The sequence below is a fragment of the Peromyscus californicus genome, unplaced genomic scaffold, assembly GCF_007827085.1.
Source record: "Peromyscus californicus insignis strain IS unplaced genomic scaffold, ASM782708v3 Scaffold_14__1_contigs__length_90479793_seg_2, whole genome shotgun sequence".
In the NCBI taxonomy this organism is placed as follows: Eukaryota; Metazoa; Chordata; class Mammalia; order Rodentia; family Cricetidae; genus Peromyscus; species Peromyscus californicus.
In genome coordinates, this window is record NW_026294436.1 from 10,549,751 (window position 1) to 10,563,772 (window position 14,022).

Here is a 14,022-nt window from a genome sequence, read left to right on the forward strand (position 1 = left end):
AAGAAGCTTTGAAAGTGAAGGTCAGAACATCTACCTCTCTATACAAAATGCAAATCATCATTTCAACATTGGTTGTATTAATATACAGTGTATGGATGCTCTTTCATTCACTTTTACTTTAAAACATTTATTCCATTAAGTTTGCTTGCACGTATGCATCTGTGTGCCTCAACATGTATGTGGAGGTCAGAGGACATCTTTCAAGGGTTGATTTTCTCCTTCCACTGTGCATGCCCCATGAAGTAAACTGAGGAGCTCAGGCTTGACAGTAAGCAGTTTTACCCACTGAGCCATCTCACCAGACCTCACGGTTAATTTTTTAAAGTTAGTATACAAGTAAGGGGCTCTGTTGTGGAATTTTCACAACTGTGTTCCATTGTCTTTGTTCTTATTCATTCCTCTCCCCATGACTTCCTGTATCCCCCTTGCTCCCATCTCTCCGGTTCCCTTGTGCTCCACAAAGAGTCTTCCCTTTCATGTGACATGGGTTCCATTTCCCCCTCTTTCCCTTACTTCCTCCCCTCTTTTCACCTTCCTTAAGATCCCCCTCCTCACCCATTTTGAGCCCTTTCTGTATCTCCCCCCCCATTCATACTCCACATAATAATCTGCAGATCCATCTCTTTTCCTTCTAATGCCATGATTTGGCTTTCCTTTATATGTTAATAAAATTCTATTAAGCACATGTACCACGTTTTTCTACCCATTCCTGTGTTGATGGAAAGCAAGCTTGTTTCATTTCTTAGGGTTTGGGTTTGCTTTAGTTGCTATGATGAACATTATGACCAGGAGCACCTTGAGGGAGGGAAGGTTTTATCTGTCTTATACATCCTGAACACAGTCCATTCATTGTCAAAGGAAGTCAGGGCAGGAACTCAAGGCAGGAACCTAGAAGCAAGAACCGAAGCAGAGGTCGTGGAGGAATGCTGTCACTCGCTTGTTCCCCATAGCTTTATAAATTTACTTACATGTACAAACCAGAACCACCTGCCCAGAGGTGGCACTGCTCATAGTGTCTTATGCCTCGCCCATAAAAAATATTAACCAGAAAAAAAGAACCACAGAATTGCCTACATGCCAATTTGATGGAGACATTTTCTCAGTTGAGCTTCCTCTTCACAGATGACTCTAGATTGTGACAAAGTGACATAAAACTAACCAGCATACTTAACTATTCTGACTCAAACAGCAATACGTGTAGATCTGTAAGTGCCTATTGTGGTATGTTAGAGTCCAGCGTACGCTGGAAATTTAGATTGCTACTCTGTAGGAGTACTGCATGTTAACTGGTTTTGGTGGCATAAAAGTTGCAAGACTAAGCCGGGCGGTGGTGGCGCACGCCTTTAATCCCAGCACTCGGGAGGCAGAGCCAGGCGGATCTCTGTGAGTTCGAGGCCAGCTTGGTCTCCAAAAAGAGTTCCAGGAAAGGCGCAAAGCTACACAGAGAAACCCTGTCTCGAAAAACAAACAAACAAACAAAAAAAAAAGTTGCAAGACTGAAAGGGTCATGGAGAGCAGTTGGCATTATCACAGGTCATTGGTGCAGATGCTGCCTCAATTGTAATGCAATTGTGGGGATTGAAATGGTCGTAGAGAGAGGATGAGGCTTGGTACCATGTGGCAGGCTCAGAGTCCCTGAAGAGAGGGCAGCAGGGGCCATTGGTGAAGGTGTAGTCTTAATTACTGTGGGACCCTACTATATTGGAGACAGCAGGACCATGATGTTAATGATGATCATGATGATCATGAAGGGCCGCAGTAGTGGTGGCATGGATCCTGCTGAGCCTGTAAGACAGGTTGTGTGTGCTGAGGATGGCAGAGCCAGAAAAGTGGAGCTGCCAAAACTCTTTGGAGACCAGAGGATGATGAATTAATCCCAAACATTAAATACAGAGTTATTTACATGTCCAGAGTTTGGCTTTGCTTTGATTTGATTGTGCCTGTAGCCTGGTTCTTCTCTCTTGCAGTAAGAAACTATGTGACTTACTTTTTTTATTTTATGGGAGCCCACAGTTGAGAGACTTGTAATACTGTAAAGGGATTGACTTTCAGAATGTGGGAATTTTTTAAAAGACTGCGGAACTTTAAAGTTTTACTGTAATTTATATCATCATATTAACTCAAGATATTGTGAATAAACATGGATGGAAAAGTTATGGTTTAATAGTGATATACTTGTGTGTCAAATTAATAAAAGGTCAATAGTGTTGATTAAGTTGTTTTTGTCAACTTGACACAAGTTGGAATCATCTGAAGAGAAGAAGAAGCCTCAATTAAGAAAATGCCTCCATCAGATTGACCCATGGACAAGTCTGTGGGGGTATGTCCTAGATTAATGATTGATGTGGTCCAGCCACAGTGAGTAGAACAATCATTGAGTAGGTGATCCTGGGCTGTATAAGAAAGAAAACCAAGCAAGTTATGGAGAGCAAGCACTTAAGATGCATTCCTCCTTGGCTTCTGCTTCAGTTCCTGCCTCAAGCTATGTCTTCCTTGATGGTGGACTATGATGTGGAAGTCTAAGGCAAATAAACCCTTCCAACTTCAAGTAGCTTTTGGTCATGGGATTTGTCACAGAAATCGAAAGCAATCTAAGATATAGGGAGGAGCAGAGGAGCCTTTTTAAAGAGAGGTCTTCATCTCCAGATCAAACACCTTAGGAGTCTCCCCAAGGAGTCTTGAACCAATCTCCAGAACAAAGAAAGCCTCTGACTTTTCTGAACATTTTAGTGATGAAAGCAAGTTTCACATCAGAGTTTTTAGCTCAGCAGAGTGAATGTGGCAAGGAGCAAGGAGGATTCGGGTACCATAAACTGAAAGCTGTAGAGTCAAAGCAAAGGACATTGCTTCTTACCGCCCTGTTCCAGAAAGAGCTGCAGGGAGGTGTGACCTGGTTCAGATTATGAAAGTTGGATTAAAAGTATAAGCCACAGTTCTAACTAATTTTTTTTAAAAAAGAAAAGTTGGATTTCATGGGAAAATCTACTGGAAAGGTCAAAGTTGTGGCAACTAATACTGGGAGGTAGCTCTCTCTCCCCTGGTAATTATTCTAATGAGTCTAACAGCTACTTTATCTTGTGTATGCTAACATTAACTACACTTCCTTTGCCCTCTGCTGTCTTAAACATGACAAAGAGGTTGTACACCAGGATTGAAAGGTATTGATTGCTCTATAATCAATTTAAAAAGCACTATACTCCCTTCTAATGGACTGCTGAACAAGTTATTCTCTATAGGGTTTCCTTAGCCAAACAAGATAATCAATAGAAAAGATTCATGGTCACTGTTATCCTCTATGTGTTCTACATGGTACTGTAATTCTTGATATTGTCATCAATATAATAGTTTTTGAGACAATGTCTTGGGTAGACCAGGTAGGCTGTTGTCAAACTTACTATGTAGTGAGGGATGTTCTAGAACTCCTGATCCTCTTGCCAACCTGTAAAGTGATGGGATGTCAAGGGTGTGATGCTGTGTCTAGTTTATCCACATAGAGTTGCCTTCTACTGAAAAAGTCCAGTTGGGAAAGGAGAGATAGTATCATTAGATGAGAGAGAAATGAATTTAAAGAGTGCTCCTGTCATATCTTTGGAGACTCAGTGGTGAAAAGTAAACCAAATTTAATGTACATGGGAAGATAGCAGAAGAAAATGAGGCCAGAAGTGAAGAGAAAAGGAAATTTTAGGGGCATTTATTGGGATTTAGAGAAGTTTACATTCCATTGAGATAGTGGGAGTTCTCTAATATGTTTCTAAGTGACATGACAAGTGCATTGATTTTAAAGCTACCTAATAATGCTAATGAGACAAAGACTGAATTTGAGAAGAGGCAGAGTTTGCTATTTCTTCTAAACCATCATTTATTTCTATATAAATACTTTCAACTTTTCCTAATTGTTTAATTGTTTATATGTATATGTATATGTATATATATATATATATATATATATGTATATGTGGATACAAAATATTAAGATTTGTGTTATTTCCACACTTAATTTGTATCTATTGATTCTCTTTCTTCCTCTTCTTTCCAATTCCCCTTTCTGCTTGTATGCTTCCATCTCTACTCCAGAATCTCCTTTCCAGTTTCACATGTATCTTATTATCCTCATCCCTGACTTTAAAACTCTTGCTTCTCATCTCTAGTGGTACCGTGGAGCCTCCTTTCTCCTCAGAAGTCATTAGTCACCAACCCAAGAGGACAAAGGGAGCAGAAGCAGAGAGCATCATCTGGATGGGTATGAGCAGGATGGAAATAAATTCCAAGAGTCAGCTTCAGTGAGACAGCTCAGTTTATTAAGGTCATAGAGTCAATTTATTTAGCCTAAACCAGGATGGGGAGTGGGGGACTGATGAACCAGGGGGGAAGGTACCTAATTTATGTATGTGGACCTCATTGAGGACAGATGAACATTAATGATGCACCCATTCAAATACAGGGGATGGGGTGGGCTTATGTGCTGAGTCATAAAACTTTTGCAGGGAGTTTTTGTGCAAGGTTATCCTCCAAATGAGCTCAGGCATTCAGCCAGGCCTAGAGACACTATCCAAATAAGGTAGAGAGGGAGTCCTGCTGCAAAGGGAGTCCTCAATATTATGCCCAGTTCAGAGAGCTATCCAGACATGATGAACTGCAACCTTAAATGCAAGGTACTCACTCTGGTTTTATGCATTACATTCACACACACACACACACACACACACACACACACACACACACACACACACACACAGGTACATATGTACATATATATTACATACACACAAGGACATCATTCTCATTTCCAGTTGATATGTGTTAGGATGAAAGTTGGTGGAGCTTATCTATATGTCTGTATTCTGACTGACAGTACTCTATTACTCTGTGAACACGTTCCTTCTTTCTGTGTTGGTCTATTTGAGTCTAAACTACTTAATAATTGGCAACTCTTTTTTTGGCCTTGAAAATAAAAATCATTATTCTTTCTCTAATGGTTTAATAAAAATTAACCTTCTACTTGAGTGAGGTGTCTCAGAAGATAATTCAGGGTCAGAGGTAAAGGAGACCAAAGAAAGAACAAGAGGTCCCAGTATGTTCTCTGAAAGCTTCTGATGTGGCACCCAGCCTTTATTTTCCTGCATCTTTAGTTTTCTTCCAATCTACCCAGCCGGCAGGATCAGTTAGGTGTCTGTTTCTAGTTCTCACACATTACTGAGCAAATACATTCTGCTTTGATTTTTGTGTAATGAACCTCACGGTCTCCTTTATTTTCCTTTCCTTAACAGCCCTTGGCCTGGTTTTTACAGAATGATAGAGACAGAGACCTACAGCAAGACTCTGCTCCTTCATTACAGTTTGTAATCAGGTCTCTCTCTGGGGACAGGAGGTTTTAGATGTTTGCAATATCATATGAATTTCCAAGGGGCAGCAACACAGTTCAGAGGGCTGTGGGATGGGACACCCAGGGGATGGGATGACAAATGGAGATGAGAACACAGGACTGAACATGGTCTGAAGAAGAGTGTGAATTCTCTTCTCTCCCCTCCCCTCCCCTCCTCTCCCCTCCCTTCCCCTCTCCTCCCCTCTCCTCCCTTCCCATCCCCTCCCCTCCCCTCCCCTTCCTGACTTCTGCTCTCTTCCCCTGGGTCTAGGTCCTGTCTGCTCACCTCCCTCTCCCACCCCTCTCTTTAGCTCTCATTTCCCTTCCTCACTTCTCTCTTTTCTCTCTTTCCATCTCCCTTGCTCCCTTTCCATTCTTCTCACCCTTATCCTCCTTTCTTTCCACACCTCTTTCCTTTCCCAAGCCCCAATTCCCAATCCTTCCCCTTGCGTCTAAATGTAGCTAGAATACAAAGACTCTGACTAAAGCTTCTGTACCTGGGGAGCATGGATTTTGTTAGACTAGCTAGCTCAATATTGTTACATGGAGGGAAGAAGAATTGAAAACATGGAGGGAAGAAGATCCCTGGACCAACTAGGGATCATAACAAGAGAGTATTTGTGTAACTCTAAAAACAAAAGCCTAAAAATATAAATAATTAGGCTGGGCGGTGGTGGCGCACGCCTTTAATCCCAGCACTCGGGAGGCAGAGCCAGGCGGATCTCTGTGAGTTCGAGGCCAGCCTGGACTACCAAGTGAGTTCCAGGAAAGGCGCAAAGCTACACAGAGAAACCCTGTCTCGAAAAACCAAAAAAAAAAATAATAATAATAACTATTAAAAAGCAACAGCAAGTCAGTCTGTTTGTTTTTCCAGCAGGAACAATATAAGATAAAGTATGTGTAACAGAACTACCCCTTACCAGTGTTATCTACGAAGATATAAAAGGATAACTATAATCATAATAAGGCTTATCGGCTACCTCACTTTTAAAAACAGTAAAGACACAGTTATCCCTGCTGGAATTAAGGGCTTTAATCCTCCTCTTGTAGCCATGCCAGCAAGTTGTTCCCTTGTTTCTTTATCTTGGTGCTGATCTTTTCGAAAGATTAAAGAAATCAGATCCTGTCCCCATTACTGAGTACAAAACGGAATTACCCTAGAACAAGCACCCTCAGTAGGAAATACTTAACAACACCTACATTCAGGATCAGATCAAGTGATTGAAAACCACTTTAGAAATACAGGTGTCCAGCTACACACCTATAATTCTAACAATTGGAAGGATGTGGTTTAGGGATTGTGAGTTTGAGGCCCACCTGGACTACACGTGGAGACAGTTGTCTCAGAGAAGGAGAGAGAAAGAAAAAGACATATCACTTTTGAACTATTTGCTAACTTTTGGGGTAAAAACACAATGACGACTAAGATTCTAAGTGGCTAAGATTTGTATATTAAAATATATTTCCATGGTAATAACATTAAAGTTGTAGCTGAGTGTCTTTTATTTATTTTTAATTTGCAATTAAAAAAGTTATTCATTTTAATTTATGTGTAGGGGTGTGCATTTTGTCTGCATGTGTGTCTGTGCAGTATGTGAATACAGAACCAGAAAAGTAAAAAAATAATAATGTTAGATTTCCTTGAACTGAGTTACAGATAGTTGTGGGCTGCCATTTGGGTACTGGGAACTGAATCCAGATAAATGCTCTTAACCGCTGAACCATCTCTCCACCCCCACCAATTTTTAAACTTTTATTTTATTTTATGCACTTGTATGAGTCTATGTGTGTATGTAGAGTTTCCCAGAGAGGGCAGAAGAAGATGTCAGATTCCTTGGAGTAGGAGTTAGAATGATTTGTGAGCTGTCAATGCGTTCACTGATGTGTGTGCTGGGATCCAAATCGTCATCTTCAAGAGCATTACTTATTCTTAACTGCTCAGCTATTTCTCCAACATGTATTTTTAAAAATTTAATTGCATCTGTTTATTTGTCTGTCTATCTATCTATCTATCTATCTACCTACCTACCTACCTACCTATCCATCTACCATCTATTTCTTATCTATCTATCTATCTATCTATCTATCTATCTATCTATCTATCATCTATCTATCTATCTATCATCTATCTATCTATCTATTTATGTGCATATGCATGCATGTGAACACACATGTGACAAAGCATGTATGTAGAGGTCAGAGGATACTTTCTTTTTTTAATAAAAAAAATTGTATTTACTCAGAAGCATTCAGAATGTCAACAAAACAGCTGCATTTTTTTTTTGCAATACAGAGTGGTATTCAGCTAACAGAACAACAATGATCTTCCTATAAGCTGCATCAGAGACAACTGAAGATGAAAGAAAAAAAAAAAACAAAAACAAAAAAATTAAATAAAAAAAACCCTACCGTCCCCGTATATAACTAATTTGTGCTGTGTACCAACAAGAACCTGCTTTAAATTTCCATGTCTATTTACAGCCCCCAGACTGTACCAGGCAAGGTCAGTGGCTATTGAAAACACCACCAGGATGGCTGTCTATAAAGACACATTCGGTAGTGTGTTAACTATACAAAAAGAGACACTGTACAGTTTAAAAACAAATCTTACACAGCCTTACATTTCAATTTTTTTCTTTAAAAGGAGTGAGTTGTGTACAGGGTGGTTAAATGCTTTATAGGCAAGAAAAAAACTGCACTAGAACCAACTTCATCATCATCATCATCATGTTCCTCATCTTCATCTTCCTCCTCTTCCTCATCCTCTTCCTCCTTCTCATCTTTCTCTTCCTTCTTTTTCTTGGTCTTTTCAGTCTTGACGACCCCCTTCTTTGCTGCATTAGGTTTTCCTTTAGCTCTGTAGGCAGCAATATCCTTCTCATGCTTCTCCTTCACCCAGCCTTCTTCTTGTAGGGCTGCTTGTCGTCCGCAGCGGTGTTGTTCCACATCTCCCCCAGCTTCTTCGCAACGTTCCCGATGGACAAGCCGGGGTGCTCTCCTTTGATTTTGGGGCGATACTCGGAACAGAACAAGAAGAAGGCCGAAGGAGGCCTCTTGGGTGCACTTGGGTCCTTGAACTTCTTTTTGGTCTCCCCTTTGCGGGGGATGTAGGTTTTCATTTCTCTCTCCTAACGAGCCTTGTCAGCCTTTGCGATGTCTACAAATTTCCCCTTTTCTTTAGCAGACATGATCTTCCACCTTTCTGAGCACTTCTTCGAGAACTCTGAGAAGTTGACAGAAGCATCCGGGTGCTTCTTCTTGTGTTCCTCCCGGCAAGTTTGCACAAAGAATGCATATGAAGACATTTTGCCTCTCGGCTTCTTAGGATCTCCTTTGCCCATGTATAGTTGATTTTCCTCCACGAGGCACAGAGTCGCCCAGTGCCCGTCTGGCTCTCTCTTGCCCCGGCGCTGTCTCTATGGAGCTCAATGTACTGCAATCCAGAGAATACTTTCTAAGAGAGGAGTCCCTCCTTCCATCATGTGTGTTCAGGTGATCAAATTTACGTCTTGACTTGAAGATAAGTAGCTTTACTTATTGAGCCATCTTTTAGGATGTCTGAGCGTCATTTATAATATGAAACTTTTTGTACAAATATATCAGCATTGTTCTTGGAGAATATCATACATTCTTTTAAAGTCTGCTTTCTGCCAAAAGAATCATAAGCTTTCTGAACTGACACTGAACACATTGTTAACACCAACCACCATGTCATGGCTTTTTCCTGATGGAGGGGAATGTGCTATTTGCTAAGTGAACTTAGAGGCACCCAGTGCTTTTGATACACATTAAAGGTAAGTGGAATGTTGAGAGTCTGGTTGAGAATCAACTATAAAGAAAGGAAGCAGGAAGAAGAATAAAAACATATTTCTTGTTTACTATATCATTTAGAATAAAAAAAATATACAAGCACTGTGGAACTGAGAAAGCATCTATTCTAGTTACACAGCACAGAATTCAAAATTCAGCACATCATAGGCCTGGAGAGGTTCTCAATGTTAAGAGCACACATTGCTCTTCAAAGGACCTGAGTTAAGGTCCCAGCACCAATAATCCACAATTGCCTGGAACTCCAGCTCCAAGGTATCTGATTTTGTCTTCTGGCCTCTGGCCTCAATAGGAACCTGCACTTACCTCTGTCTCTCTGTCTCTCTGTCTCTCTCTCTGTCTCTCTGTCTCTCTCTCTGTCTCTCTGTCTCTCTCTCTCTCTCTCTCTCTCACACACACACACACACACACACACACACACACACACACACATACACACACCACCACCATCAACAACAACAACAATAACTACTACTACTACCACCAGTACCTAAAAGAACACAAAATACCAGAATATATTATTTAACTAAATTTCTTTCACTTCACTATTTGAAAGTAGAACTGAGCTAACTCCAAAGGTTATTTTTAAGCTTGTCTGAAAGGAAATTCCTCTTATCTTACAATGTCATATAAAATAATAAAATATTAAGGACACATTGACCAATAAATTCGTAAAATCATGTTCCTATACACAGAGCACATTGAAGGAAGAATAAAGAATCAAAACAAAAAGTTAGAAGACAGGATCTGGAGAGGTACCACGTTGGCTGAGAGTGTTTGCTGCTTTTATAGAGGACCAGAGGCCAGCTGTCAGTGCCCATATCTGTCAGCTCCCAGTACCTGGGACTTCAGCTCTACTTAACACTGAGGGCACCTCCCTGCACTCCTATGTATACACTCCCATATAATCATAGCTAAAAATAATAAAAACACATCTTTAAAAGTACATGAATATAGTGTGCCTTGACCTATTGTTTCTAAAATGCACACTGTGAAACCAATATTGCTCATACAATACAATAGTCTCTGTCATAAACCCTCACGTTGTTTGCATTGTACATGGTCATTAGTTCCTTCAAAGTTTGTCAGTTCTTTTGGTTGTTCATGCAGTCAGTAAAGTTACAGAAGAATGACTAGGCTAATTTATTTTGGACATTTAGCACAGCTACCATGGCCATTGATGGACATTGGTTTCTTAGTCCCACCAAGAAAGATGTATTGTCTCATACCATTAATAAGCTGACGCTGGGACTGGGGGATGGCCCAGTTGATAAAGTGCTTGCCATGCAAGTGTGAGGACCTAATTTTATCACCTAGAACACAGGTTTTAAAAAACACTCTACAAGCCTGAAACTCTTCATGTATAAGATGACCACAGTAATATGGATCCCATTGGAGGTTCTGGAAAACAACAATTCTAGCTCTTTGCAAGCTGAGGCAGGAAAATAGCCAGCTTGAGTCAAATAATATGATCCTGTTCTCAAAAAGGAGAAAATTATATTGGTTACCTCATCAATAATATTTTATATATAAGAAATTTTATACTAATGTTTTATTATCTGCATGTTTTGACTATAAAAATAAAATCCAAAATGGTGCACAGATGAATGGATCAGTTAAACTTGATAGAATGGTATATGGAGGTAACTTGGGAGTGGCTGTACTTTGAGAACTTAGCACAGTTATCTGAACACTGTGCCAATAAATAATGCAGTCACCTCTCCTAGCTTATCTTGGTTGATATACTTAATCTGTGCTTTACTTCACAAGCTGCTCATTTTTGAAGTACATACACCTGAAATTTACTTTTTCAGAACTTTTTAAGAAAACGTTATATTGTCATTGACTATAGGCTACCATATTGCACAAAGGGAGCTGTGAACAAATCCTTCCTATCAAATCCAAGTTTGCAATTTTGAATGCTATCTCCCCTATTTCCCCAACAACAATAACATCTACTTTCTGCCTCCCTAAGAAGCAAGTTTACTGTGACTCAATGAGTTCCTTTCCCCTCATAGGCTTCACATAAAAAAAATTACTTCTTAATAATGACTGGAGGCTCTTTATTCATGTTGTAGTGGCTTCTTTTCCTTATCTCCTAGATGATCAAAATGCCCTACTCTCTCCTGCAAGGTAGATGCTCTGCCTGGACAGCAAATGGACTAAAATTACCAGCATAAACATTCCATTCCTCAGTTGTGTGTAAGGAACGATTTTTCACTTGACTCATCACATTCTGCTGTGGTTTAAATATTTCTGCTCCCTTTACAGGTCACATTGACTTTATTTCCCCCAAGAGTCTGTTGTTTGTGTTGTGACTATTGGTGTTGAGAGTCTTATGGTTTTTCTTTTCTTCTTAGATCTGGAAATTAAATAAGAAATCTAGATTTAAAAAAAATATCTTCCATGGAATCATGTCTCTCTGATCATCATTTTAAGTGGCAGGTACCCTTGTCACATGGTCCAATACTCTGAACTTGTCAGTAGCTGAAAGATGTCTCCTGGAGGTCACAGCCTGCTGTTGTCCTGAGTGTTTAGCCTCCATATCTGCTCCTTTGTACTCATATGCTCTCTACGACAGCAGAAACTGTATCTGCACCTGAGGTCACATGATCTTTGCCCCTTCAAGAAAAATTTGGGGATAGGGAGAAAGTTCAGTGAATAAAGTGCTTATCATATAAGCATGCGGACCTGGGGTTCAACCCCCAGAACCAATGTTAAAAGTGCTGAACATGGTGCCAGGTTCTTGTAATTCCAGTGCTTGAGAGATGAAGAAAGATGGATCCCTGGATCTCTTGGCTAAGCCAGCCTGACTTACTTGGCCAGCTCCAGGCCAATAAGAGAATGCATCCCAACAAACAAACTGACCAATAAGCCATGTGGATAGTACCTGAGGGACGATATCACACACTTGGCTATATATGCACACACATGTGGACACCATCCCCCCCATGAACATGCACACACATACACATACAAAAGGAAAGTGTTAATTTAACTCTAGGAGACAAATTCTTCTTGGCATTTCACCAGGGAATTCTATGAAATTAATTTACATAAGAAAAGCCGTTATTTAGTTGTTTTTCATTCCGATTTATTTATGCGAGTGTGTGTGTGTGTGTGTGTGTGTGTGTGTATGTACATATATGCGTGTGTCCCTGTGTGCCTGTGTTGGCAGGGGCCATGCAAGGGTATGGAACCCCTTAGAGATGGAATTATAGTCATCTGTGGAATGTTCTCCTGTTATGTGGGTATTGGGATCTTAACTTCAGCTTCCATCGTTATGCAGCGAGCACTCTTAGCCACTGAGCCGTCTCTCCAGTTCTGTGAAAATCTTATTTGTATCTGGAGGTGCTGAATCTCGTGGGCACTTTGAAGATATTACCCTAATGATACATTCCAAATGATTCCCCTAAGGTCCCCACTCTTTATTTTGTCCAATGTTTATATTGCTCAATTTTCCAGTATCACCTCAATTGGGATTTTTCACATTTCAAATGCTCAATTCAATATCTCTCATTTTATCCTATTTTCTTCCATGTCTTTGAATATTTATACCTTATTTTATATTTTTGACTATTATCATAATTTAAATTAACACCCTTAAAATAAGTTATACATTTCTAAAATACAGGAAACCTTTTGGATCATCTGTCTTACTGACATTCCTACTCATTTTGACAATAGTGTGAGCTGAGATAAATGCTGTGGCAATATTATAATTTCCGTAATAATTTTGAAAGATTATTTTCCTGCTCTTAGTATGTTCTGTTCTTATAATTTTCTATATCTATTTATTTATATTTAGCCACTTTTTAAGTTGTGAATTAATTACAATTTTTATTTGGAAATTCAGACTGGAAGATCAGTTGAAGTCATAAGATTGCAGCTTGAATGCCTTTGCATATCTGTCTTTCTGTGTGGTACCATTTCTATCTATGGTAGAGCTGTAATAATTATTTTTTATTTTTATTAGTTTATATTAATATATTCATATAATATATTAGTTTATATTAATATATTAATCATATATATTAATATAATATATGAATGTGTTTCATTTTGACACTTTCATACAAGTATAGAGTGGATTTCAACTGTTGATTATTTTCTTTTGGTTTTTCATCATTCATATTTTGAAGTTTTTCATTTTGAAGATGTATTTGCTGAATACATCATTTTAAGCCAGATTATCTCATGGCAAACACTGTCAATGACACTTGAACATCTCAAGTTCTGATTGCTATAAGGTCTGTTTAAATTGTTCAGTTTTTGTAGCCTATCGTTTCTTCAAGATCTTTTTAAGGTGTCATTTTCCAATTGATTCTGCAATTTTATTATGATAAGGCATGTGGACAGAAGTCCTCTCCCACTTTATGCTATTTCTCTGTAATAAATAGTAGTTCTAGGAGAAATGGCACAGCTTTTAAAAGCGCTTTCCTTGCACCCATGCAGGATAATTTACAGCTGCCTCTAATTCGATCTCCAGGGAATCCAATGCCCTCTTCTGGAATCTGATGGCATCTGTACTCACATGCACATACCTATAATCAGGCACATGCACACATACACATAAATAAAAATGAAAATAATTCATTTACAAAAAGGAATGATATTACCATATTCAGCTAAGCTGTAATGACAATTTTTATTTGCTTTAAGAAATTCAACCTTTAAAATGTTGAAAGACCTGACACTGATGACTAATAACAACCATTTGGATTCATTAACTCTGAAAATATCCCCATATCTACTTCTTTCATTCTCGTATGAATACTACACACATAAAGCTGTTTTTTCAAATGGCCTAAAGAGATCGCATAAGCATATTT

At 39.2% G+C, this 14,022-nt stretch overlaps 1 protein-coding gene and 1 pseudogene across 3 annotated transcripts in view; both read right to left on the minus strand.

The window, feature by feature from the left end:
- Dpp10 (dipeptidyl peptidase like 10) overlaps positions 1-14,022 on the minus strand; it is a 725,523-nt gene that overhangs the window by 209,053 nt on the left and 502,448 nt on the right. The window lies entirely within an intron of this gene.
- Positions 7,795-9,306, minus strand: LOC128109620 (high mobility group protein B1-like; annotated as a pseudogene).